Source organism: Cydia splendana, chromosome 21 (assembly GCF_910591565.1).
Source record: "Cydia splendana chromosome 21, ilCydSple1.2, whole genome shotgun sequence".
Taxonomy (NCBI): domain Eukaryota; kingdom Metazoa; phylum Arthropoda; class Insecta; order Lepidoptera; family Tortricidae; genus Cydia; species Cydia splendana.
In genome coordinates, this window is record NC_085980.1 from 358,005 (window position 1) to 384,795 (window position 26,791).

At 36.4% G+C, this 26,791-nt stretch overlaps 2 protein-coding genes and 1 long non-coding RNA gene across 3 annotated transcripts in view; 1 reads left to right on the forward strand and 2 right to left on the reverse strand.

Annotated features, from left to right (window-relative positions):
- The window catches only part of LOC134801353 (claspin-like), a 416,093-nt gene that overhangs the window by 245,307 nt on the left and 143,995 nt on the right, over positions 1-26,791 (reverse strand). The window lies entirely within an intron of this gene.
- Positions 1-26,791, forward strand: part of LOC134801158 (homeotic protein empty spiracles) — a 50,815-nt gene that overhangs the window by 20,106 nt on the left and 3,918 nt on the right. The gene's annotated exons all lie outside the window — the stretch shown is intronic.
- LOC134800994 (uncharacterized) lies at positions 5,875-8,022 on the reverse strand. The gene is made up of 3 exons (XR_010145618.1): positions 7,428-8,022; positions 6,365-6,581; positions 5,875-5,989 (listed from the first exon to the last, which is right to left on the reverse strand). It is a non-coding gene; the product is annotated as an uncharacterized LOC134800994 (long non-coding RNA).

Sequence of the window (26,791 nt, forward strand, 5' to 3'; positions counted from 1 at the left end):
ATGAAAAATCCATTTAATGCCTGGCTTTATTAAAATGTCGGACGTGTGTCGGACGATGTTTGAAAACGAATAGTTAGTTTTATTACTACACTTCCAAATTGAAAAATGTTTAAATGAGTGACAGCTTTATACAAATTGACTTACATTATAACATGCACGGATAATCGTGTTTTCTCAACTGACAATTCACTTGACATTGACAAGCATCGCGTACGCGCATGATTCAGTGAATTTAGTGAAAATACAAACCAAGTCGAAGAAAAATACTGATTTGCTGTGTAAACTAAAGGAAATGCCACCCAAAATGTAAGTTTCTCTAATTTATTTATAGAAAAAGTTATAGTTCGTTTGATCATTAACTGGTTTTGTCATGAATATGTTTAATGTCAGTCGATGCTTCGGCGCACAAGAAAATGCTAGCCAAATATATAACTCAGCATCCCCTGTTCGCCTACACCTACAGGGAGATTCATGAGCCTCTCGGAACCCAGAGATACAAAATGCAATGCTGCACAGTGCACACAAGTTCTAAGATCTAGAAGAAAGGATTGAAGATGTAAGTACACCTTTCTTAAACTAAAATCATGAAAAGTTTCTGGTGCCTTTTAATATTATTGACACTTAATATATATTTCTTCTCATTCTATCTATTATGTTCTACTAAGTGACACAAGTTTGTTAAAAACCTGTTCTATCACTACTATAATTGCAGGAAGTTGATTTGGCAACAAGGATGTGTAAAAGTTACACTACAACAGTACCTATGCATAAGTACATTTATTCACACTGCATAAAAAGTGCATACTTAAGGGTTCTAACAAATATTAAAATCTTTGAAACCCGTAGACCTCACTTTAAAAACTTATATATTTTTTTACTCTGTTTGTATATTCTAGAAGCTGGTTTTGTAGCAAGAATAAAAGTTTATTGAAAAAGAAAAAGACACACTTTATGCCATAAATCTAAGACATAAAGATAAAATATTATTAATAAGTATTTAGTTTTTATGCCCGTTCCGGATGTCCCGCTCACTTAAACTTTAAGTCCTTCCTCTTCATAACCGTTTTATGTATGATTGTTTTGCCGTTCAGGCAACCTATCTATGGAATGCACTCCCTCTACCTGTAAGACAAGCCCCAAGAAAATTTGTTTTTTGAGTAGTCATGCTCGGTAGTCATCTGCTAAATGGCTCGTCTAGTGTCTATCATCCCATATACATATTAGTACATTTATTTTTATAACATATATGTATGTTTATGTTAGTATGTATATCTAAGATATACCTACTGCATTTGCTTTTTGATTGGTTTTTGCACCAACCTTTAGTGTTTATATGTGACGTCCCACGGGTAAAGGTACCTTATGGCGGTTGGCGCTTACGCTATTAACTATTAACGCCGCTCCAATATTATTGCGGCGCTATGCGACGTAAGCGCCAGCCGCCATAAGGTACCTTTTGCCGTGGAACGTCACATATTTGTTTCTATGGTTGACTAGTAGGTGATAGATAATGCCTTTTGGCATTAAGTTCGCCATTTTTACGTAATTCGATATTTTTGTGCAATAAAGTTTATAAATTAAATAAATAAAGTAGCCATACCCACAAGTAACTTACAAATTCCCTGCAAGAGTTAGGCCGGCGCCCCACTGCTGCCCACGCTATGTACACGACCCACGTTCCTATACAAAATTTCGTGGGCTTGCCCACGGTTTGTATTAAAACGTGGGCCGTGGATGTAGCGTGCGCAGCAGTGGGGCGCCGGCCTTATTCAATACAAATAAATTGTATTAGTACCTATTCTACTAAGATTATAAAAAATATAATACCTACTCGTACAATATTCTTACTTATAACATGTAGGTAATATAGGAATACTAGGAACAGTTATGTTAGCACTAAAGCTGGCCATATACATTTGACAGCTAAGTTTGACCCACTTCCCGATTTCCGATTGAGCTGAAATTTTGCATACATAACAATATGTAAATCGGATGACAATTGCAATATTATGATGACATGGAGCTGATCTGATGATGGAGACATGAGGTGGCCATGGGAACACTGTGATAAAACAACGCAAACTAATTGTGCTTGGTGTTGTTAGAATGGACTCATGGAGTATTAGTTGCCTGTTGAAAGAAAAGTACAGTCAGCGATAAAAGCTTGTACCAAAAATTATATTTTTGCCAAAAACTTATTTATATTGTTAGGGCTTGGGAGTAGAAGCTGGTTTCTTTACTGCTGGCAGCTGGAATATTTTTTTTGTGTTTGGTAAAGTGGTCTATTGTACCTATACCTGACTATGGGAATGATTTTAGCAGCCTATGTATGTGTGTGGGTATGTTTGTGTCGTATATTACCCTAGCATAGAATATCTGAGATACATTTTGATAAATAAGGTGTTGGTTGGTTTGTTTTTATGACGCAAGTGGTACAGAACTACACTTGATACATAATACAACTTTAATAACGGATAAATAATTACTAGAACAAAATTCAATTTATTTTCAATCGATAATTTGGACAACTGTAACAAAAAAATCCCCCTGGCTTAAAAACGAGAGCTTTCTAAAAGTGACATTAAATTCACATAATTTGCCAATGAACCGCTGTAAGTACTAGCCTGCGCCTGACCTCATCTAATATAATTTGTTTCTGTTTCAGTCATAACATATTGGAGGCTTGAAAGTGCACATACCCATAGATTGGACGTTAAGCTCAACGAGACCATGCGATGCATCTCAGGCACTATCCGATCTACAACCGCCACTGGCTGCCGGCATTGAGTCACATTGCCCCTCCTCACATCCGACGACTCAAGGCGTTGAAGAGGGAGGCTGAGAATATCACGAATAACCCCACAATGCCTGTCCACGAGGAATTCTGCCGCCCGACTGCCCGCCGACCCTGTGCTACAGCTGGGAGCCTGAGCAGCTTTAATATTTCGGATAGGTGGATAGCGGAATGGTCAGCTTCGGCAGCTCGGAGTTGCTGTATATCTGACCCAACTAAAAAACCAAAAGGGTTTGACCTTCCTCGGAAAATCTGGTGCCGCCTGAGAACCGGACATGGCCGCTGCAATTCAGCCACACAAATGGAGGTAGAAGGCTTTCCCACTTTGCGAATGCAGAATGCAGACCACTTAGCATATCTTCCAACGCTGCCTACTCCACTCCTCCTCCACTCCTGGGCCTGTTGAGGACCTGAAGACCGTGACACCTGACTTGGTTGCTTGGCTTGGCAACCTCAAGGCTACACTCTGAATGCCCTCATCAGTTTATGATATGAAATGAAATCACTTTATTGGAGCATTCCACGAGCTGTCCCGTACAAACGCATTTTATTTCCTGTGTTGCGACTTTTTTTTTCGCCATTTAAAGCAAGCGATTAATTTTCCGTGCATGTTTGACCATTTGTCATAGAAAAGGAAACTCTTATACCTGCAAATCTCCAGAAAATCTGCATTTCTACGGGACAAACGGTAGACAATTGCATGGAATGCTCCATTGCCAAAACATGATAAGTTGATGGTAGAAAAAATATTAGGAATACAAACCATATACCTACATATAAATTCTATGATAAGTATGTACTAAGTTATTCTAGGTTAAGTACTAACTTATTGTCTACTCTATACATAGGTAATTACACTTAGCAAGACATGTTGGCCGTGGGTACCAAGCTCAGCATGTGCTAGACTGGCGTCCAGCGCTGGTTTTCAGTTTGGCCCCTTTTTGTTGGAGGTCTGAGAGGAATGTTGATCTTTTCTGCGCCGTTAAGCATTCTATTTATATTGGAAACGAAACTTATAGATGAGCAATTATGAAATAGCAATACTACAATAATATGGATATCAAATAAAAGCTAGTGAGAAGACCATTCCAAAAATATATATATGTGTCATACCTATCCACAAATAAAACAACAAACAACCTTTTCAGTTCATTAGTATTATCATTAAGCGTTTTACAACGTAAGTTAGGCCGTCGAATCAGACAGAATGGTAAGGGCCCCCGCTCAGTGGCGAAACTGAGGCAGCAGGGAAACTTTTGTCAGTCGTATTTACCACCACTGTGAAGTGTGAAATGCGGATGGTAATCTGGCCCACAGCGCAAAAGAGAAAGACGATCTTTTAGGAACTCTTTTTGCATCGAACTCGACCTTGAAAGACGACGGTAGCGCCCTACCGCCCACCATCCCGTAGTGTGAATACTCTATGCCAGAAACTTCTATCAAGCAGAGGGATATTCGGCGGGAGTTGCTATGCTTTCGTTTTATAAGGCGAGCGGGCCAAGTGCTTCAGAGTTGTGTCCAGTGTTAGCGCGTCTTACGTTAGGGGTCTCCTGTCGAAGTTACCATCTTATGGACTGTCCAATAGACTACCTATTATGCAAGTGGATCGCTAGCCCTTTGTCCGGCAGGCGCATATGAGCCGTAGTTGACGGAACCTGCTTCAATAGCTGCTGCTGCATATCTGTGACATGTTGTCTATCGACGACATTCATCGATATGTGGACTACTGAGGCTTCCTATACACTATACAGGATGGCTAAAAAATAACTACATTCCCGTTGCCAGGGAGGTTTTGGGATTATACTGAGTAACTTTTGCTACGGGACCAACCTCGAAATCGCGAAAAAAATAGTTTACCCTCCCATAGAAATTGGACCAGCCAAAATGTATGAAACAGCCAAATTTTTTTTCGCGACTTAGGGGTTGGTCCCATTTCGTTTCGGAGAGGGGGGGGGGGGGGGGAGGCGCAAATTTGGTGCCTGCCCCGGGCGCCATATGACGTTCCTGGTACAAAAGCTGTTCATACTTCATAGTAATCCAGCGATAAAGCTGCTGGCATGATGGGCACTTTCACACCGGGTACGGCAGCCAATGATTTGTTTGTACACCTACATTTAATGTGTAAATAAACTTTGTTTAATTTTTTGGCAATAGTTGTTTTATTTACCCATTTATAATATTCTCTCTAGCACAGAGCCGAAATTGTTAACTTATCTATAGAGTTTAGTAAACAAAAAAGACTTGACAACACCACAAGTGACGAGAATTGTCATTCTTGTATCTACCTAAATGGAATTTAACATAGTTTTTAATATTCAACATTAGTTATTGGCGTATTGAGTCTGACCGCAGTTATAGTCACTAAAGTAGACTTATTAGCATAATAGAGCATTTAGGAATATTCTTATTTGACCTTTTCACCGCCAGACTCACTAGACGCGTCCTTAAGACGCGTCTTTTCATACAAACGTAGTCCACATTTTTCTCTCTGGATAATAACATTAAATATTTTGATACAATTTGTTGTATATCATATCAACATCAACTACAGCCATGCCCCTACGGTTGTTCTTTTTTTTTAATTTTTAATTATTATAAGAGTTAGAAGAATTTAAAAATTTGTATGTAATCTGTCTTCCGCTCCTAATTTTTACAATAATCAAAAATTCGAACGTAGGGGCATAGCTATATGGTTAATATACATTAAATTATGTAAAAATATTTTCCATAATGTCAATATCCAGAGAGGAAAATGAGGACTACGTTTGTATGGAGAAGCGGAAGCGGCCATCTCCCTTTCCTCTTAAGTAAGAACGTGCCTAAAATGTTTTTATTACCTATGCTTTCATTGTACTATACTGCATATGAGTCGGATTTTACATTTAGAAGCTATAATATCACAAATTTTGTACGCATAAGGCTAAAATGAAAAATAAGAATAAGTGACACCTACATTGAAGCATGCCCGGGAATGGTGTTCTGTGTGAAGATTATCCGTCTTGAATGTTTACTAGTCTCTACTTGTATAGAAATATAGGTAAATTAGGTAGGTATTTGTGTGATAGTAAAACATAGTAATAGGCGAAATATGTATTTATTAAGCTTATTAAGAGCCGGTTTTGTGCATGCTTGCATGCTTAGGAAGTTTTTTAGGAGCGTCTTCTCTAATTTTTCCCTTGATCCACGAGAAGTTTTCTGGAAGAAAAAGAAGGAAATAAGTAAAAGTAGGTTCATGTGGCAGCGATGGAGTAAGTATTTTCACATGAGTGCAGTCTAGTGCACTCAAGATATATACTAAACAATCGCCAGGAATAATATCCATTAAACAAGGCAGCACATTAGAACTAGGTGCCTTAGTTAAACCTAATAAGTATTGCATTCCCAGATTATATATCCCAGAGATAACTACTTATCATACATAACTATCAAACAATGGGTAGGTACATATCTCAATGCATAATACAGCCGCACTCATACTTATTCAAAAAAGGAAAAGTTACTAAGACAGTCCTTGTGGAAAGTCACAGTTTTTTATGTCTAATACTTAATTCAGTGCTCAAAAGAACTTACCTTCTGTTTACAGCATCTACAAACTGCTCGAGGTTCAGGCTTACAGTAGTGTGGCCAATCCAGTCAGTAGTGCTCCAATGGACAAGCCATGATCTTGACTAGTCCCACGTTGGTAGTTAATTGCCATCAGCTAGCAGGTGTAACTGTTACACACCAGCAGCTGCTGCTGCTGCTGCTGGTGTAGGTGTGCTGCTGGTGTGGTGTATACTGTTAGAACCTAAAACAAATAAGTACCTAATTACAGTACCGGCCAATAATATATCACCTCCATGCTTTTACGGTATAACTTTTTTTTATATTTGTGAGTGACTTCCACAGCTTTAGGTAGTTTAGTAGTATTCCTTGTCCAGCGATTAGAAAAATTGGTCTATGTAATGATTTTTTCATAGAGGTTTTTTGTTTTAATGTATGGTCAACTTCATTATTTTTAAAGAGCTTTTTTAGTAATATGCTGAGTCTCTTATTGTAGTTCACAGTATTTCAGTATTCATAATATCTTATACCTTTAAACGAGCAATTCTTGTATATTTATTTATTTATATGTATATATATTTCGGGGATATCGGAAACGGCTCCAACGATTTCGATGAAATTTGCTATATGGGGGTTTTCGGGGGCGAAAAATCAATCTAGCTAGGTCTCATCTCTGGAAAAACATGCATATTTATATAAAATGACTAGTAAAATATGAAATCTACAAACTAACCTACTACAAGTTCATACAAAAACACACAAAGGTGATATGTTATTGACCGGTACTGTAAATCTAATTTTGTCAAGTAGATTTTCCCCCTGGAGGTTAGGATATGAATGTTGAAGTAAATAGTAGCTTAAGTAACCTCTGTTAGTAGGTTAGTAGCATAAGTAAGAGATTGTACAACAGATATCTTAACATACTAACTTTTACATATAATAATGAGGCCGGTACCTAGTATTGAAGAGTTTAGTAGCATTGTCATTAAGATGTCTGTTTTACATAGAATCAATGATTTCAAATATAATAGGGTCTATGCATAGAATACATATTAACTTTATAAGAAACACTGCAATTTTATAGCTTTACCTTTGAGATGTTTTGGTAGGTAACCCATCACCGTTTTGAAGCTCGGCGTTAAATTCGGCACATAAGTAAATGCACTGCACACTCCTTACGCACTCTGTAAATATGCCGAAACTCTTCGTCCGTCATATCAAATGGGCTGCAAGTGTTTCTTAAAGCTGTTTACGATATTTTTCTTCAACAGCAGCCGCGAGTAGGAATAATAAAATTTGACTTCCCTGCGAAGAAAATATTGACAATATTATATACAGCGGAACATTGTAACTAATAACTCTCAATATAATCATAGAAAAACTGATATTTACCTGTAATTTATACCTTAAAATATGATTATTCACTACTTTTGCTTTCACGACAAGGCTTATCGTCATCTAAGAAGCACGTAGTTAAAATTAACTAAGTTGAACTGTCAAAATGGGACAATCTGTCAAATTATCCACATCTTATCCAACGACCATGTTATGCAAATTGTCTTCTATCATCTACCGCTGTCAAATGTGGATAACTCCATATATCGTCTGCAACCATAGTATGGATGATAAAACCGACGATAACGGCCGTTTTATCCACACCTATTGCGTGATAACTACCTTGTCGTACAACCTTGCTAAGCCCGCAGGGTGCAAGTAGATCGACAGATACTACGGCTATTACTATATCTACGGCGGCAGTTTTTAGACGGCTTAATGAGGAATTACTAGATCTAGTGTTAAGATATGAAGGTACTCAAACCAGGTACCTACCTATATCTTTTTTAGCGTCCGAATGTCACTAAAGGGGCCCACTGATTTACAGTCCGCCGGACGGTATCGGCCTGTCAGTTAACTGTCAACTGACAAGCCGATACCGTCCGGCGGACTGTTAATCAGTGGGCCCCATTAAGAGTGCTTCTACAATTTAGACATCTTAAAAAATACCTACCGTATTATAATGTACACTAATTAAATTAAATTATAATATTACAATATTAAAACTAAAGTTAAACCTAGAAATAAAATTAAATTAAATACTTACTTATACCACACGACTCTGTAGAACACCAAGCATTAAATATTGCGTACTCTGTCAAAGTAAGTTTGATGCTTTAAGTTGGTTTATAATTGCTATTAGGTAAGTACAGAATTGGCTCGTACCTCCCATTTTTGTATTAAAAAAAATGGCAGTCCGTTTATATGGAAAAATAATTTTATAAGTTATATCCAAAAAATAAATAAACATCTACCTAATGCTAGTTGAGACAACAATGTTTGGAATTTAAGACGGAATAAGGGTTCCTAATTTTACTAGTAGTAACCCAAAAAGCTCTGAAAAAAGGCAAAATGAGTGTCCAATTGTCCATATCATGGCATTACGAGCCGACGACCGATCTCCTTATATAGACGCTTCGCGACTAACGAGTTGAAAACTTTTTAATGTGTATTTTTATTTTATTGAACAGTCGTTGTATGTCATTCTATATTGATTTTTAGCCTATTTGTAAATATGTATTGTCTGCTAGAAAAACGCCAATAACCTAACCTTTTTACAACATCGCAATTATGCTTTATTTGACTTGAAAATGTGCAAAACAGCCTCAAGTCTACAGCTAGGGGAAATTGCTATAATGACATAATAATGTATAATTATAGCAAATGCATACCAATTAGTGGCCCGGGCAGCTCGGCTGTAATGGGCTAAATAATATTGATATAATTTATTATAATTTACAAGTTACAACCTTTTACTTGCTGCGTATTTCTCAAGTTGTTTACGTCGTTATAATAACTATTGTTTTTCAGTAGTGCCTTTCATTTAATTGAAAATAAAATATTAGTACTAGAGCCACGGGTTGGGTAATTTGGCAAATTACGAACCGATTGGCTCGATTTTTACCATACAGTGGTAGCTTTTATGTTAAGTTTGTCGCTATAGGTATAGGTATTATAGTAGGTTTGGGTACTAATGCTTTTAAAGTAGTATTATTTACTATGTATTATAATATGTGCACATTATTATTGAACTACCTATGATTTAATGTATGAAATAAATGATTTTGAAATAAAGCTTTGTTCATAAAAATGAACAACTGATTCCACGGTAGTGACTTCCACGGATGTGACATGGACAAAAATCTATGTAATCCGAAGTATTATTTTTTTATTTAATGTGTTTTAATTTGAAATATGAATATTATGATTGATTCTTTATTTTTAATGTTTTTTGTGTACATGGGATAGATTAACTGAACCAAAAAATACTAGTAAACATGTAGATAAAATACGCTAGTTTCTTAATAATACACGATTTCTTCTTCATAAAGTCCTCTAAAGAAATGTGTCTTCTTGTCAGTCTAACTTTTTCAAACGAGAATGAGCAATCGATTCCACGGTGACATCCATGGATGCGATTGTAGGTATACTAACTCTATCGATTACTAGTAACGAGGTAGAGTAACTCAATTGATTACTAGTAAAAACACAAACACGGTTAGTTCGCCAGTTCCTTAAAATGAGTTATTAAATGATAATAAAAAGCCGACGGCAGTGAAACCAGGGCGCGTGGAGCCACACCCGAGTGGCCCAAGAGCTCATTATAGTACAGTGTGCACAAAAATCGCGATAAATAATTACCGCACTGATTACCGACTTTGATACTGGGTCAAATTGTCTTATATATCACATTAGAAGAGTAAGGCAAAGCGTAATGTCATCTCGTTCGAGCTGAAGCGCCGCGCCGTTTCGTCCGAAGACCTCCGCTATTGATAGTACCTCTATTTAACTACTCTGTAGGCTTGTAGCGTTGTATTCATGGTGCAGATTTGAGGCTGCGAGAACTCATGCTCACCAAAAAAAAAACACTGAAATTCAAAAAGTCAGTTAATAATGTTTTTCTAATGTCACTTACAGTTGTTAAGGCAGGTAGCTCCGGAGGATCCGAAGTGAAGGTCCTGCAAGCAATTAGCTAATAAAATCTACCTACCGACTTAGCTAGAAACTTACCTAATATTCATTTAATAGGGCTAATTAAACAGATTTCATATCAGCGCCCAATAATAATATAATTTACGATTCGCGTGTTATGCGAACGCTACGCGCCTAATGATCGGTAATTAAATCATTTTTTCCGATCCTCGGGCAATTAACGCTGCTGATACACTTAGCGTTGCGCGTACTATTGTTTCAATCACTTGCAGAGCTAAGGCGAAACTTATGCCATGCACATTATAGTTGCTAAAGAATTAATGGGTCAGAATTATTTTGTTTCTGAGCACCTTATGTTTTGTTTTTGTGTCGTTAGTAAGAAAATAAAAACACTCGGTATCATTGTACATATATTATCCTTCTTGTTGTTATTAACATATATTTTATATAAAAAGTGCTGTATGAAAAACCTTTCGGGTACCTAAGTTTTTTAGAGAATAATTTCGACCTAGTAAATACGCTTATATTTACGTTACATGAAAAATGGGGGTAAGGCTCAGGTAAACGTTGCTTTCAGTCCAATGTCTCAGATAACACATCTCACTGGTTCACGCAAGCCCTCGACTCGCGAACCATCACACGGTATAATAACTTCCGATTCAATATATTCACACTCGACAGGGAGAAATCGAAGCAAGGTTAGCGATTAGCGCAGTTTAACTACAAGTAGCCAACGCCCATGCATCGAAAAAGGATATAATTTCAGAAACGGATACTATACTGATTGAATAAAAGTAAAATATAAGAAGTCACCTTGCCAAAATCTACCAAGTCTCACAGTACGAGGATATAATTAAAAATAAACAGATTGGCTGGTACATACTACATAAACTAAAATCCATAACATGGAAACAACCCCCGTGTTCATCATTTTCATCAAATGCCATGTAACATATGTACTACAATGTTGATATTTGTGACTATTATTTGATCTGTGTGTTCCTTGATCCTTCACAGTTACAATGAGAGCCAATGACCTGCATTGATATTTAAAAGTTCTGTGTATCGATGATAGTTGTTAGAATTTATCATATAATGCAATATCATATAAGTACTTGATGGACGCATTTTATCCGGATTGGCGGGAAAGTATAAACGATAGGGTTGAGTGGAGGATAGGAGAGGAGGCCTTTGCCCAGCAGTGGGACACTAAAACTGGCTAACAGAAAAAAAGTTAATTTGTAAATAAATAAATCATTACACATTGTCAACCTTCATGCTTTGGATTAAACGTACAAACGGACACGCTAATTACATCAACCGCGCCCTGTATACGCTCAGTTTTTGCTAAGCTAGTTGCGCCATACATACTTACGTCGCGCACCACCGACGACGCCGCTGTCAATGCAATAGACGCGGCTGTGACAGCGGTGTTAATCCTGTCATATTTAGCTCTAAGTATATACACTACACAGAGTTTAATCAAAGATTCCAATGCCTAATTAGAACAACAAAGTTGTGTACAGTTTTAAATCAGGTTTAAGAATCTTTATTTCTCAAGAAGATATAACAAAACTTTACTTAAATGAGAAATTAATAAATTATACATGCACAAATTAACATATTGTTACTATATTTAACAGATTTAATAGATTGGCAACGCGCATGCGACACCTCTGGAGTTGCGGGCGCCAATAAAGTACGGCAGCCGATTACTAAAGGGGGGTTGCAAGCTGGCGTGTTATTATATAATAATACCTAATATAAAGTAATAAATAACATTCTATTCTTATATATAAATGAACGAAGAACACTGAATGCGAATGAATGCAGAGCACTTATAAAGGGATTTGTATGGAAATTCGATACTATGTAACCCATTTTTATTGCAGTCGATTATTCTGGATTACACATTATTAAGTTTAGGTAGTAGGTAAGGTCAGTCTAACAATTGAATGCAATACAATACTTGCTTGCAAATGTCAATTACCTATGTCACTACCATTACGCGGCCTAAACAGTTTTAAATAGAAATATATTTATTGATTCCAATGATAATCATATACATATGTAAATTAGTAATAATATAAAGTAACCTAACAGGTAGGATAACAAACGCTGCTTAAGGGGATTTATTACGCCATTTAATAATGAATTAACACTTGCGGATGAGGATGAGACAATTTCAGGCATGAATATGGTAAAATTAGTAGGTCATTATATTAATCGTTTTGTAGTTTTATGTTGTTTTAAACTATCAGTACACATACTTATTTGAAGAACGGGACTTAATAGCGTACTGCGATATCTGTTATCTGACCTTTGAGGAAAGGTCAGCTAGGTCAGTTAGGTCTTACACCCGATGTCTTATTTACCGCACGTCGATCTACTGCATAAAGTTAGCACGTATCTTGAACAGATAAAACGGATCTTTTGCAAAGATAAACTGGTTTAGATTTCTCTTACTCACAAAAACCGGTGCTTTTTCAGTCTAGGACTCGAGTGACACAGTTTATTATGAGACGTCAAAATGTTTGGCACGGGTGTGACATTTCATTATAAATAAACTCAGAATGTTTAGCTCGATTGTGACAACACTTTAAACAAGCCTAACTAAAGAGATTGATGTAATCGTTTGGTATTTAGGTATGTGTGGGTGGGCGGCGTCATGCTTTTTATTCTAAAAATACTACATATATGAAAACCGTGAAAATAAGTAGCTCGGATTTTTAAATAAGATAAAACACATATAAATTTCGTCGTTATCGTATATTAAAATCGCGGGAAACGACACCTATATTAAAATAATTAAGAGCATGGACTAATAGACATGTTCTTTGTTTTTGCTGGGAGCAGGAATGCTGCTCATTAATAAAACAATAGAGCATTAGCGTAAAATTGGCAGCCTCATGCAACGCGAACATACCTGTTTTTATGAGTTGGATGGGTTGTGGAGACAGGCACAGTGGGTATGCAGAGATATTGTATGTAGATTCTTATGTATTACTTCAACTGTGTATCTCAAAATCAGGTCATAGGTAGGTACAGTATATTTCAACAGAATATTTTTACAGTGTCTACGGGAAGCTCGAAGTCAACCTACATATCACTAAAATGTGTGTGTGGTGTGTGTTTTTTGGCCAATTTAAACTCACAATCCAGTTGATCCCTTTGTATGTTTTCAACGCTATGCGCTACGCGTTTTGTATGTATTTAGTTATATAAGATATATTGTACGCTCGAAATGGGCAAAATTGTTGATACCTCTATAATTTATAACATGTTATACTTTTTACACAATTTTGACAATAAAATATTATCTTCTTATCTTAACGCATGTTAGCTACCAAATTTTCACCTTAAAGGATGACTCACACTAGACCGGGCCGGGGCCGGGCCGGAGCTTCCGGCGCTTCGTTTCTATGGAAAGCACCACGAGATCAGCCGTCATAGAAAATTACATGTTGGACGCCTCGGCCCGGGCCCGGCCCGGACTAGAATGAGTCATGCTTAAATTAGTAGTCAAATTTGACTCAAGGGTACCTATTAGAAAATAGATTTGAATTTGCTAAAGTCAGACCAAGATAACTGCATGGGATTTGCAATGACAAAGTGTGGCCATCTCATCTCTTCTTTGCCTGGCCCTTTCCCATTTTATTTGGAGTCGGCCCTCCGTATCATGCGTCTCCAGGTAGCTCGGTCCTAGGTCGTCTGTTTGTTGACTTGGGCTTCTTTGAAGTTCTTATTTACTACGGACATCCATGTGATTCGGGGTCTTCCTCGTCCTCGGGGTTTAGTTTCGATATCTAGCACTTTTCTGGTCATGTGATCGGATGGTCGCCTCATAACGTGTCCGTACCACCTCAGACGGCTCTCCTGTAGTTTATCTGGGATAGGTCTCACTTTGAAGGTGCCTCTTATGTGTGTGTTTCTGACATGATCCAGCGTAGCCTGTGCCTGCAGCCTGTGGCCATCTCATCATTAATGTAAAATTTATATGAAAATGTGACGTTTATAACGTCACTCCTCACTTTGTTCTATTTAACTCGGTGTAAAGTTAACTTAGACGAAATCTATTAGATATTAGGCATTACTGTAAGTTTCGACGCGCGCCTGCTGTACCTTTGTGTCGTGCGGACGAGTGTATTACAGCGCTAATGTGCTGCGGATCTGCGGAATCACCGCCAATGGGCCGAGCCCGACTTTCTGATGCTAATCGTTTGCAACTAGCCAAACTAGCCTCGCCCTGCTACTTCCAATATGTTTTTATAGAATCAAACCTCATCCACTTCTACTACCACCTAAGATAAATTGTCCATAAATATTGATTTTTGATGATGATTTCCTTTCGTAATAAGTCTCCAGCTAATACTACTAGCCAACTTTTCCCTGGGTCTGCTATCTTGCCGCTTCCTATATGTTTATAGGCTATTATATTTTTTAGGCAATATTTTCTTTTGATGTTCTGTATACTTATGCCGTCACTACGTTTAAAGACTATACAACATTAAGGGGTTTTCGTACGAATAGTAACTGATTCCACAAAAATAACTATAATGAGGAAATTTTCCAATGACAAATAAAAGCCTTTTTAACCTTTACGTTGTTTATCCTTCAGTTTTCAATGAATACTTGGTCAAAGCTACTAACAAAATGTCAAGTATTCATTAGGACACATCAAATATCATCTTCATGGATATATGAAATTATTATTCTACACTAACCACAGGAAATTACTGGGTACCTTGTACTCGTAAACTACAATCTTCCGGACAGCGGAAAAATCGAATAATCGAATACCTATAATCGATTAAGAACTTGCAATAATCGAATTATTAACGTAAACAAGGGCTAATGGCGCGCAGCTGCTAGTTTACTTAATCGTCTGAAATTACCACAACCGTACCTCATATAAAATAGAGTAAAACAGCGCAGCGAAAATTGTGGAGCCACTATATTAACCGGCTTCAAACGTTTCGGATAATCTCTTTTACACAAGTTACGACATAAGCCTTATTATTGCTAGACATTTGATTTGTTTTGAAAGTTCGCGTATATCTGCTTTTCGAATGGCTACTACAATAAGTCTTTAGATATATATTTTAAAGCGTTGCTTAATAAATGTTATATCTACCTACATATTGTTAGCAAATTGAAGTGACATCTTTTTAATTTTCTAAATCTATAATATGATTATCGACCATAACGCAACGATTGCGTGCCCTTTACTTTTTCTACGAGTAAGTAACAAAGTTAAGCTGTATAACGTGTACAATAGAACACAAAATTGCACTAATACCTCAGTATCTACAATAAAAACGTAGGGCATCTATTGTCGTGCGTTTTTACGAAGTCAATAAACTGTCCACAGTAAACCCACTGTGGCCGGAGGTTCTCTCGCTTGTCGTTAAATGGCACATTGGTTCAAACGATACATTACGTGCTTTCAATATCGGGATTATAGCTCGAGACGGGCCACGGGCGTGTTTTATACAACTGACTTTAAGTATTCCTTATATCGTGGCAATAATGGTCTTATTGTGACAAATTTGATGAAGTAACAAGAAGACTTATAACGATGACATTAAGTAAGAAAGTAACTGATTGTATATTGAACGCCTTTCATACAAGATGGATTTGGTTTATATTCCGCAAATCTCTCTTGTCAGGGCGGTGGTAGACCATGCCAGTCTCGCACCGGTCTATTCATTCACCAAAAAAGGTGTCTCTCCGGTGTTACACCATAAATCGTCTGCAATAGACGCAAAGGCCAATGATGATATAGATTAAATCGTAAATAAAACATTGGTATAAGCGCTGTCAATTTCATACACAGAGTACCTAAATGATACTTTTTTTTAAAGAAATAAGTATCCCTATTGTTCATTGTTAGCCTACCTAATTGATTTATATTATGTTTATTAAATGAACGCGATAAAACAAACGCCAGACGTAATCACATTAAAAATCACTGTTATTAAATAAGTTAGTGTAAATTATTTATACTTAACATGGACCTTGTTTCCTGAAATGTCGATTTATTCATTCATTACATATAACTCATAACATATAACTTAAAAACATGTTTATGTAGAGCTATACTTTTTTTTAACATAAAAACTGTTTCCTGCCTCTAGGCTTAGTTTCAATCTAGATTCTAGACAAAAATAACGACCGCTGTCAAAGATAATGCGTTTTTTATCCCATGACCATAATAAAGGTCTAAACTATTGACAACCCACTTAGAAAACCTGTTCTATAATTATATCAATTGACAGGACATTAATTCAGTAATATCCTGTCAATTATACAATGTGCGGGAATAAGTGAGCCAATAAATTAAAGGTAGTTACGTTGACAATGTAGGTAATTGTCTTCTTACACATACAAAGTGATTATAGTAAAGATCAAGTGTGACTCAGACGTAGCAAGTATTGCATTACAAGCCAACCATTCAAGATAATCAGTAGTACGGTACGGTTGTCTTTCGGTTAGTGTGTTTTTATTTATATTCATTCTCATCAAAATTCTACGATTTTAAGAAAATGCGAAATGATGACCTAAGTTAAGTAAAAAAATATAGGTGTCCAAATGAGAACGAACTGCTTTTTTTTATTCTGTCGCTATTTGTCTGTATGAGACGTAAATATTAACGTGGAGTCACTTTACGACACTTACCTCAAACACTAGCAAGTGCAGTGTCTAGACATACCTAAGTATATAACTTACTAACGAATTATCAATTGCGAGCATTTTTTATTAAAATATGGGTATTCATATAACTGCCAAGATCGTTACCAGCCTAAATTATGACGTGACAACTTCGAATCAAAATCAACCAGTTCAACGGATTATGTCATACCTACGCACCCTCAGGGCATGCGCTTTTGGCTCCATAACTCTCTCATTCATAAATCAACCTTAGCTCCTTCATGTTAAACCTATTATCGCTTGCTGTATGACACCCCTATGCTACACTCGTGTGATCTGTTCGGGTGATTTATCTATTCAAATAGAGACCTTAGTACTTTAACATAGAGTTGATAGTTGCCTGATGGTGTAGCTGGGCGGGTATTAGCACAACCCCCGTTGTGATTTTGATGTCGCCGCCGGGGGTTGGTTTAGGGTTGTCACATAGAGTATCTAACTTTGCTACCAGATATTTTGACCTATAATATACGTGGTCCAGATATTATGATCTAGTATATGTCACGACCATGTCTGCTATATATTATGTATGATGTTCTAGGATACAAAGGTTTTTATTGCTTATTTGACAATGAGCCCGTAATATTAACAATATAATCGAAAATTAGATGCAAGTGTAGAAAACGTAAATAGTTCGACGTGGTTGTGACAACGGTCATGAGAAATCGTTCCCGTATTTTTTATTGACCCCAGTGACAACCCTAGTTATGACGTCACCCAGGGGGTCCATCGTAAGATGAGAAATGGTGGGAGCTAGTTCGTGCGACGTCTATTATAATAGTATAGTATAATAATAGTAAAGTATTATATAGGTAGTTTAGGCACGTAGGTTAAGGTACCAGTTTACATCTACTATTGTTACTACCATAATCAAGTGCATTAAGTACATGCAATTGTTTAGGAAAACCAACAATTATACTACCACGGTTGTGACATCGATCACGAGAAATCGTACCCAAAATCGCAATTCCAAGTTAAACAATAAGCATTTATGCTGAAGAGTTTTCCTTGTATGCTAATACTAGGAACTATTGTAATAATAAATACGTGACACAATTAAAACAGTATACCTACTAATATTATTTAGAGTTCCTTGACCCGTCAGGCATTAACGAAAAGCAATAAAAGGTTTCCTCCGGAAGCGTATCGATTAGAAACAATTAAAATCGAAAAGGGGCGTGCGTCCACCTTAACTATATAAATAAATATGTTTATCCAACTATGGTTAAGCATCATAATGATAATGAAACAGCATTCGAACTTCGAAGAAATATTATTGATTTAATATTGATTGGACAATTTCCAGTACCTAGTCTAAGCAGCTTTCTAGCACTAACACATTAATAGACACGAGTTATAAAATCAATATCATTATAAAGCTTGAATTTTTATAGTTTAAAAGTTTGGATGCCGAGTAAATGTTTTTGTAAATGACGTCAGCGAATAGTTAGGGAAGAAAGGAAGGAGTATATAAACATTATCATCAAAACAAATTGCCATTAAAACAGTGGTTATGGAAAGTGGATATCAACGAAATAAACACGTAACTATTTAATTAACGATTACCAAAAAATACTAACCTTAACCTAACAAAATGTGCGAAATAATTATGTTGGTCTGCATGTCAGTATTTTTGATGGACGATTTTATTATATTCCATTCTCAATTACTGAAGTTTGTATTAAATACCTACGATTATTAGCTACCGTTAACACAAACTTTATGTATACTTATAACTTATAAGATCCGGGATCCATAAAAAAGTAAAAATAATAAATAAAATAATAAATAAGTTCCAAGAAAAGTGGAGTAAATCGAACCCTTAATGAATGAATGAATGAATGAATGAATGAATGAATATTCTTTATTTCAGACCAGGTCCATATAAAATTAAAATAAATAAATAAATAAATGAATCCGAATCCCACACATTTCCAGTAACAATAGAAATCTTCAGGGCCGCCATCTTGGCTTTAAACGCGAACCGGAAATGCTGTTGAACGTCCGGTTTCCCGCCGGAAATGGACTCTACATTGTTTTCTTTCGGTCGGAAGTGCCTTATGGCTCGCGTTTGGTGATTATTGATTATCAATTATGTCATTTTGGATCGCATAATGCTATAGTTATGCGTATATTTGGCACAATCCCTAGTTTTAGTGTTATAATTAGTGAGGTAACGAACGAGTAGTACTTTTATGAATACGATTAGCTGCTTGTATAACCGAGTCAAATGAATGGTTACTCGAATTACTCACAATACGTACTGCACTGTATATATTTAAATACATTATTTTAGCACATACATATAAAATACTTCCGTATCTCTATTCCTGTGACAGCTATAATCTATGATACATACTAAATTCAATTATTTTCATAGTTACATGTGGGATGTAAAAAAATTAGTTTAGGTATTTGTTATATAGGCACAGATATTTATATTTAAATCCCACAATTTGGAAGAATCAATTTAATGCATTTTCCATCCCAACAAACATAGTTAAACAATGAATAACATACAACAGATTCATCCAACAACAAGAGTCAAACTTAAAAAAATCCCCTTTCAATATACTTTTTCTTTTTAAATATGGCTTCTATCTGTATGATGATTTCGCCAATGTCAAAAGTTTGCTCGTAGAGAATGATGTTGTTCGGTAGTAGCTTTATGTACAATTATAGCTGGACTTTACAATTAGCCAGGACGGACTGCCGGGTGTTGACTAAATAATGATTAAACGCGTTTCAAGACTAATTCTTCATAAGCTGCACACCTCCTCGTTAGTTTACTGCATAATATGCTATCAATATTACACTTCAAACAACATTCATGAGCAAAACCCAAAGTTCAACTGTAATAACTTGTTTCAATGAAAACATGACATTGATCTTCGTCTGTCCCCGCCCGCCATGTTGAACTGTCTTCACCTAACTTACGCAACCCGTACTTAGCCGGCTGTTTGTCTTACAAATCTAGATCCAGACCATCTAGACTTGCTTTATGGCTTTGATAGCGACCGGAAACGCGGTAAACGCGCGCTTTCCACTTCCGGCGCCATTGTTAATGTTGTTACAGGGGTAAGTTTCAGAGATGAACATTAGTAATATTAGTATATACACCTAATAGGTACCTATCTAAAGCTTTTCTTAGAGAATTTAGTTATGAAATGGACGTTTTTACTAGAGATGCCCCGAATAGTGAATTTGGCCGAATACCGAATACCTAATATTCGGCCCCTCGCTCGGCCGAATACCGAATATTCGGCATGACATGCGAATATTTTGAGTCACAATTATTATGAAAACTGTTCGCCAACTAAGAACAACGTTTGCTAAGATAAATTTTTATGTTAAACAGAATTAATGAATGTAGTTAAAGTCAATCAAATCAGATCCATGTTAAAAATAAAATATTTTGTAATCAACAAATGCTCAAAAACGTGTCTTCGTATTTAACTACTTTCCAATAATACATTTTAAATATTAAATATACCTGGTTTTTGGTTCTTTTTTGTGTAATTTTTCTTTTTAGGTAGGTGCAATAGATATTCGGTATTCGGCCGAATAGTAGGCAACATTCGGCCGAATACCGAATATTCGGCAAAGTGGCCGAATAGGCCGAATACCGAATAGTTGCCGAATATTCTTGGCATCTCTAGTTTTTACTTTAATTGTTACGATTAACTGTTTGCATTTTCCACCTCAAAAAAAGATCATCATCATCTATTTAAGAGTTAGACTCTTGTCGGTGGAGCGATTTCCATGCATGTCGGTGCTCTGCCTTCTCCTTGACAGCCTGATACGACACGACGTTGAGCTTTTCCTTTACTTGATCTATGTACGTTCTCCTTGGTCTCCCCCTCCGCCTCGTTGCCTCAACTCTCCCTTCAATGATATTTTTGATAAATTCGTCGTGTCGTATCAGGTGTCCAAGCATCTTTCCTCTTCTGTTTTCAATGGTTCTCAACAAACTCCTCTTCTCTCCTACCATGCGTAAGACCTTTTCGTTTGTTTTCTTCTCCGTCCAACTGACCTTTGCCATTCGACGCCAGCACCACATCTCAAAAGCCTCCAGCCTTTCTCTATCACGTTGCCTCATTGTCCACGTTTCGCTTCCGTACAGTGCTATGCTCCAGATGTACACTTTTATGAGCCTCTTTCGTATATTGCCTGCTATTCGAGCTTTAAATAGGCACTTTTTTGTGTTAAAAGCTTTTTTAGCCATCGCTATTCTGGTAGTTATATCCTGTGTACAACTGGAGTCACTAGTAATTATACTGCCTAAATATTTAAATGATTTGACCTGTTCTATGGTACTATTATTTAAAATTATCCGGTTTTGTCTTTGCTCTGTACTTGAGGTATTTTTCGAAGTCTGTTTTGAAGTCATAAGTATCTCAGTTTTGTTTATGTTAATTTACCAAGAAAAGATACCTATCAATAAAAAAAAACTTTTAATATGATTTAGTTTAATTACTTAGTTGTTTTCGCAAAACTGACTATTAATGTCAAACGTCCTTTACTTCATTAAAGTGACTGATTAAACGAGACTTATATAAAACCAGCTTTAAAATGCACAAGTTGATTTTTATTTCATAAATAAAAAATCTGAGGGCGTTACTTGTTTTCAAATATGTGCACAAAATAAAACCGTTACAAAAACAATACGGGTATACTCACACGGCTCATTAAAAAAAGAAGTTTTTTATGATGTACTTTAAATAGTGTAAATGCCTTCCCTATTGATTAGGTATGTACCTGGTTATAACTACTGGTTGAATTAATACTTTTCCTCGTACAATGGATGAAATAGCAGATCATTCATTTTCTGCAAATGTCAGTGCCAATTTATTAATGTAATTGTCATTATTAAAACTCAGTCAGTATTACATCTTCTAAAACCAATTATATTCAACCAAGCACAATACCCTTAATCAATTCCTTCCACACAAAAGATAAATAAAAAAATAAACTACCAATTTCTAACTTTAACATTAATCAAACACTCACAAAGACAACGATTAATCTCCCGTCCCCCTCGCACACACCTCACCCCTATCACCATCCCTATTACCCGTAAAAATTGCAAATGGGGTCGCCCAATTTGTCGCATAATTCCCATCGCTATCTCCCTCACTCCTTAATCATCTCCCTCTCTCCGTAATGGCTCGACAATAAAGTAATACACGAATAAATAGCTTTCCGTTTAAATTTCGCTCCGAATTCACGCCACTTAATTGCTTGTCTCCCCTCTGTGTATCCATCCCTGTCTCTCCAGTTCACTTAATCGCCTGTCTCTTTCTGTGATCCGTAGGGGAGTATAATCGAGCACATAAGTACTTAATCGTATTTCGGGTTTGAATAGCTACCCTTTATTTATTCAGTGCCCTGGGTGTTATGAGTTGCGATTCCCTTTTCCCATTAAATTCATTGTTTGCCTTGTTATAACCAGAACATTGGGCCACTTATTTAGGAGACGGTTTTGCGTTTGTGTGTGAGAGTTTGTGTATTATGTAGATACACTGTAAAAGGACACACACAGGGGAGGTAAGGCTCGCGGCAGATGCGTAGAGTAGCTCTATTAAGTTTATGTAGAGGGAAGCAAATTTGCATCAAATAGCTATAATTGTTTTATGGTTGTTTAAATTAGTTAGAGAAGAGGGGGGTTGGTGTCGTCCTGGTAAATGAGGCGATGATGTTTTTGTGTTATTTTGTCATTGTTAGCGATGAAGGCTTAGGCTAGTCATGTTTTTATCGAGGTAACGAGGTTTTTTATATGTATTTCCTTATTTTGAAAGCATTCTTATAATTTATATAACTAATCCTTAGATTTTTAGACAAAGTGAGTAGTTTTGCTTCCTTTTACAATATCAAGTTCGACAAGAACTTACTTGCGGTTGACAATAATTTAGCTAAGTATTGATCGTTTTCCACCTAGCCAGCTTCATGTGCAGATACCTACGTGTTTAAAGGAGCTAGACCATTTTATTATTTATACTTGAAATTGCATAAGCAGGCTTGTCAATCACTTAAGCACTGCTCCTCTCATACGTCGTCAGATAAGTACATCTTCTTGTCAAGCATGCTGATTACATAAACGTAAAGAAGAACATTAGATTGCCATCATTAAAGTACCTACAGTTGTTTAGTTTCTAATACGATTTAGTATTTTTATTGTAAACTCTGATACCTCAGTGTAATAGACGTGTCACGTTATGGATCCAATATAATATTATAACCATAACGTCATAATCTCATCAAAATCATAATCGCTTGGGGTAAAATCCACGCCTTCAGGCGCCCCCTGTAGTTGCTAGCAGTAAAAACGAAAGTAGGTGGTTGACGAAATATATAGGTAAAGTGAGCCGATCTTTCGAACAAGTTTGAACAAGATCTGGTAGAGAATGCTTTTTGGCGTTAAGTCCGCCTTTTGTACGATAAGTTTTCTTTTGTGCAATAAAGTTTAAATAAATAAATAAAGCTCGGCTTAATACTTTATAATTTCGTCAACTTTACTTATTGATCTGTCAAAACATTAGGGTGCAAGGTTTTACTTTTTACTCTTGCTTTCTGAATAGAAAAAATTTAATGTACACGAAAATCTACACTTATCTTCTAGACTCCCTTTTAATAGTCAAAATGGAGAATTTTATAACCACATTCCTATTCTGTTGCAGTAATTTGGAACAACTTTATTTTTTCTTTTCACTGCAATGAAAAATGTTTTATCCTTTCTAAATACCCATTACCCACCTATTTACGCTTATGCAAGACAAATCTACCTTAAAGTCCCCTCTGAGATTCTCAAAATGAAAGTAAAGGCTAAAACTAGGAAGATTGTGCAACTTACTTGTAGTTACCTACATAAGTAATGTCTCTGTTTTCTGCTTTCAAATGTAATTTTATACTAAGCATCGTATATACGAAAGATGCTAAGTAACAGCATCTCCTGAATTTTCGATTCTATGTCTTTTGAAAACGGTTTACGAGTGTGAACAGTTCCAGCGTCCACAGTGGTACTACTTGTAACATTATGTTATTTTTATGAAAGGCTGTGCCTTTTTGCCAACGCCTACTGTGTCAAAGATGTTTTGAAAACCTTATTTCAAAGACATACCATACACGGGTATAAAGGTACCAGTTATTAGTATTGGAGTGTGTTTAATAATAGCGTAAGCGCCGTCCGCAATAACGTACCTTTACCCGTGGAAAGTAACATTAAATGTATGTTTTACAATTGCTTTTATGTAAGAACCGCCTATAGGTTTTGAAAGCTTTCGATTTAAGTACCTACCATAAAGACAAAAACTACACACACGGACAAAAGGTGTGTTATGTGTTTAAGGCTATTTGTTATTAAAAGTTGTCGTAAGAACTACGACAAAGGAGTGGGCAGACTAAGAGAGTTGTACAAATACCTACATTACATATTAACAGCCCATAATGAAAGGCAAGGTAGTGACTAATACGCCCCTTTTCGAGTGTATGTTTGTTTAAACGTTTATCAGTTAACTTGTACAGTTTGAGAGTTAAGTACTTACGTGTAATGTGTCGATAATGTAGTGGGGCAAGTATTGTTTACACTCTGCTATACGAGTTTAAGTACTTACGTGTAATGTGTCGATAATGTAGTGGGGCAAGTATTGTTTACACTCTGCTATACGAGTTTAAGTACTTACGTGTGATGTGTCGATAATGTAGTGGGGCAAGTATTGTTTACACTCTGCTATACGAGTTTAAGTACTTACGTGTGATGTGTCGATAATGTAGTGGGGCAAGTATTGTTTACACTCTGCTATACGAGTTTAAGTACTTACGTGTGATGTGTCGATAATGTAGTGGGGCAAGTATTGTTTACACTCTGCTATACGAGTTTAAGTACTTACGTGTGATGTGTCGATAATGTAGTGGGGCAAGTATTGTTTACACTCTGCTATACGAGTTTAAGTACTTACGTGTGATGTGTCGATAATGTAGTGGGGCAAGTATTGTTTACACTCTGCTATACGAGTTTAAGTACTTACGTGTGATGTGTCGATAATGTAGTGGGGCAAGTATTGTTTACACTCTGCTATACGAGTTTAAGTACTTACGTGTGATGTGTCGATAATGTAGTGGGGCAAGTATTGTTTACACTCTGCTATACGAGTTTAAGTACTTACGTGTGATGTGTCGATAATGTAGTGGGGCAAGTATTGTTTACACTCTGCTATACGAGTTTAAGTACTTACGTGTGATGTGTCGATAATGTAGTGGGGCAAGTATTGTTTACACTCTGCTATACGAGTTTAAGTACTTACGTGTGATGTGTCGATAATGTAGTGGGGCAAGTATTGTTTACACTCTGCTATACGAGTTTAAGTACTTACGTGTGATGTGTCGATAATGTAGTGGGGCAAGTATTGTTTACACTCTGCTATACGAGTTTAAGTACTTACGTGTGATGTGTCGATAATGTAGTGGGGCAAGTATTGTTTACACTCTGCTATACGAGTTTAAGTACTTACGTGTGATGTGTCGATAATGTAGTGGGGCAAGTATTGTTTACACTCTGCTATACGAGTTTAAGTACTTACGTGTGATGTGTCGATAATGTAGTGGGGCAAGTATTGTTTACACTCTGCTATACGAGTTTAAGTACTTACGTGTGATGTGTCGATAATGTAGTGGGGCAAGTATTGTTTACACTCTGCTATACGAGTTTAAGTACTTACGTGTGATGTGTCGATAATGTAGTGGGGCAAGTATTGTTTACACTCTGCTATACGAGTTTAAGTACTTACGTGTGATGTGTCGATAATGTAGTGGGGCAAGTATTGTTTACACTCTGCTATACGAGTTTACACTCTGCTATACGAGTTTAAGCAAAGGATGTAACCTACAAATTGGTCTTGCGTAAAAACGCAAAACCTATATGATTATGTCTTAGGTACATATTTGCGCCCTTCATTTTCAAGATATTATTGCAGGTACATGGACTTTCTGCCTTTCCTACATTGACATACATAAATACTATACTTTCCTCCATTGATTATTTTTCCATATTCCCGCTAACGACATAGCATTTGCCGCTCACGCGCCATTGCCTCGCGATTGATATTTGATGTGGATGGCGCCTAATGTAGCGTGACATCCCTCGTTGTCATACTTGATTGACCGTTCGTACACCTTATTGTAAGGCAATAAGGTATATTGTTGGCCAGTTGAGTTAGAACCCCAAGAAGTTATATAATGTATAATTGATTTAGACGGGCTTGTGTGAAAATGATCGCTTTTGTTATGGTTTATGGTAATGTATTGGCTCGTTTGAATATTGTTTAGTTATTAACGATGTAAACTATTGGTAATGGCAGACTGGCAGTAATATAATGGTATTAGATAGTGTTTTGTTAAGAAATCGACACGATTCGAAAGTGCTAGATGCTAATAGGCGGCCTATTTGACAGAATGTTTTGTATCTTTGAATTCAAAATCTTGTTCATAAGTACAAAATAACAAGTAACAAGTGACTCTAAACCGTAAAATTATTAAATGTTAGTATGTCTCACAACAATTTAAATTCGAAGTACAAAATACTTTATAGTTAGCCTTTCTTTCTCACTTCTTTATGAAAGCTTTACGTAAATTGTAAAAAAGTATTCAGAAAACGCATCCTGCATTCGGTAGCCATGTTTAAAACCCAATAAAAAGCGAGCCCACCGCTCAAATCTTAAACAAACGAGCCATAAACATAAACCGCACAAAATCCAAACCAATAAC